Source organism: Tupaia chinensis, unplaced genomic scaffold, assembly GCF_000334495.1.
Source record: "Tupaia chinensis unplaced genomic scaffold, TupChi_1.0 Scaffold000314_1, whole genome shotgun sequence".
Lineage (NCBI taxonomy): Eukaryota > Metazoa > Chordata > Mammalia > Scandentia > Tupaiidae > Tupaia > Tupaia belangeri.
Genome location: NW_006159807.1, coordinates 1,048,246 through 1,051,360, shown reverse-complemented (window position 1 = coordinate 1,051,360; position 3,115 = coordinate 1,048,246).

The following is a 3,115-nucleotide window of genomic DNA, read 5'->3' as shown; positions in this document are numbered from 1 at the left end:
AGATTTTCCAAATCTGCGTCCTTTACTGATCCACACAAATACGAAGACGCCGACGTCTTTTTGCCTTGCGGAGGTCTTGGCAGGGACTGGAACTCGGAGGAGAGCTGTAAGAAACAAGCCCGAGATAAATGATGCTGAAATCTGAGTGCTCAACATTCCCTTGCAGAAAGACGACAGCGTCCTCCCGCAATGCCGCAGTCCACGAGGGCCTGTTGACTAAAAAGGCTTCGTTGACGAGGAAAGAGGGCTTCGTCTGACATTCAATCCTTGCGAGCTCAGAAGGCAGACCGGTGGTCGCTTTTAAGGCCTGGGGGTTCTCCCCAAAGGAGGCGGGTTGGGGAGGCTTCCGGGATGCAGGCGGGTGGAGGAGAAATCCGGAATCGTTGTAAATATTCATGTCTGCTGGTTGGGGGGAGGTGTGTGTGTGTGCCCCTTCACAGCCTCTCCCAGCTGCATCCACCCCCCTCCGTGGGGGGTGGGGAGGAGGGCACAGCGCCTGTCCGACTGTCCTTGGACAAAGGTGATCGCCCCACATTTTTGTTCTCCAGTCTCTTGACTCCAGTAGCTCATTCCGAAGGCTCTGCAGGGAAGGGACTGGCTCGGGGTGTTTTCCCCGAGTTTCTCTCCTTTCCTTTCCTAAAAGAGCATAAATAATTAAAGTTTGGCAGGGAGGAAAAGCTTTCTTGCAGAACTGTAGTGGCAATAAATGAAATGACTCAGAATCCCTTCCCCAGTCAGCTTTTACGAGAGCTGCCAGACAGTGTCTGTTCACGTTCTCCAGATACCAGGGGCGCCCTGACAAAGTTAAGGTCAAGTTAGTGTCTTATCTTGGGTGGCTCAAAATTACTGCATCGTGTGCTGGCGCTGCGTGGAAAGCCATCTCTCACCGAGCTGCGGGCTGCGCCCCGAAGGCCTGGTGCGCTCCCTCTGTCTCGGGTGGGGCCGCACAGGCAAGCACAAGGCCACAGCGCCGAGTCTTCACGGTAGGTTCTCGAGCGGGGCGCGCGGGTCCGGAAGATTGTGATTTTCCCTGGGTTTGGGGATGAGAACCAAGGGGGGAGCTGGGGCCAGACAGTAAATCGGGCTGGGCCGGAACAAATGCCTTGAGTCTTTAGGGGTGGGGGTGAAGTTGCGAGGGTCGGAGCTAACGCGTAGAGGGGCCCGCCATCCCCTTCGCCAATGCACCCGCGCGCTGCTGCAGATGGCGTACCCTCCCCCCCTCCCGGGAGCCGCCGTCGCCATGTCGTTGAACTTGAATGGTTCGTCCTCCCCATTTCCCTCTTCGGCGGTCAGCAGACTCCACTTAGGGGGCGGCGGCTGCCTGTGCCCCACCCGGTTGCGCGAGCGGAAAGAAGGTGCGAGAATTTTTGCCCACCCCCAGACACATAAAGACCAGTCTGGGGGCCCCGCCGCTGCCCTGGGTGCTGAGCGACCGCAGGGCCAGTGTGCAGTGTCCGGGGAGCCATTTTAGGAGAGATCCAGGGGCGTCGACCACGAGCCCGAAAAGGAGAGACTTGGGCCTGGGATGGAGATGGGGAGGCAGATAAGTGTGCCGGGATACGGGCGGAGGAAGAGGGTGCCAGCTGGAATCTTGGGCGGGGGTACCAGCTGCTGGGAGGGGGCACACAAGATGGGCAGTTCTGGGTGGGGGAGGCTCTTGCCCTCCTGTCGCCACAGACCTGTTTGCGCAGTGTTGGGGGAGGGTGGCAGATGGGGAGGGGGCGGAGGAAGGCAAGAGGAAGGGAGGAAGGGAGGAGAAAGCGAGGAAAGGGGGGGGCATCAACCAGAAAATAGATATTAGCTCAGACCACCCGCTTTTCCTCTGTTTGTCAGAACAGTGGGCAGAGCGCACAGCACCCGCACTGCAGCGGCGGGCCGGGGAGGGAACCTGCCTCACGGCCAGCATATTCTGTCCTGGGCACAGGGCTGAGGCCCAGGCCTCAATGCTGGGATTGTCAAGGCAGAAGAATCTTAGGAAAGGGGGCAGCCGCCTTGCCCTCGGTTCCGCGATCTGAGTTTGGAGAGAGGCTGGATTACCTTTGGAAAGCGCCCGCTTTCTTGGGAGTGGGAGCCCAGGCCTTGCCTGGACCCCTGGACTAGGAGAGGGTCCCGGCGGCCTTAGAGGAGGGTGAAGACTTGTAGACGAGTGAATGGGGTGCCCGAAGAGTCCTCCTCAGAGCCAGGTGGCGCAGAGGGGCTCAAGTGGGGAGGCAGGAGTTGCTGAGAGCCCTCGGAGACCCAAGTGAACTCCCCGGGGGCCGCAGTGACTATGCCGACCCCAGGGCGCGGGTGGAGCCTCAGAGTGATGCGGTGTGGATGAGCAGGCCTTGGCGGGGCTCCGACGCAGTGAAGGGTCTGGGTGTAAGGCGTACTGGTCCCAGGCCAGGCCAGAAAGCAGAGGGGGTGAGGAGGGCGGAGTCACCAGGGGCTTCTCCTGGGTGGGGGGAGGGGGCAGCAGGAGGCCAGGCACCTTGAGTGCAGGACTCCAGATCCTTTTGTTCAGGAGAACTTCTAGCTTCTATGGAAGCTGAGGCCACGGGGCGTCTCCGTGGAACTCCGCTCTGGCTTTAGTATTGACAGTGAGAAGGCAAAGAGGTGACAGGGAGAGAGACAGAGACAGTGACATGCAACTTCGGGAAAGGACGTGAGAGGATGAGGGGGCAGATAGAGACAGGGGGAAAGAGGCAAGGAAAGTGAGAGGAAATCAGAGAAGGAAGAGTGAGAAAAGAAAGAATTGGAGAGAAAGAAGGGAGAAGACTGAAGGGAGACTGAGGAAGGAGAAAAAGGAAGAGAGAAGGAAACCAGAGAGATGTAAGGGCCCGGCAGGCACCGAGGCCCTGGTCTGGGTGAACGCCTGGGAGGGAGTTGGCATGGGATTTTGGAGGCCAGAGCTCGCTCCCCAGGGTCAGAACCGAAGAGAGCAAAGATATCCGCGGTGAACGCGCTGGGCAGAGAGATATGTAAATCAGGGCTCCCTGCGCCCTGGAGAGTGGCGCAATTACGCCCCTTGAACAAGAAGCAACAAGCTCCTGGCGGGTGAGCCGCAAAGGGTGGCGGCGTCGCGGGGGAGGGAGCGGCTGCAGGAAGGGGGGTGGGGGTGGGAACCTCACACCTT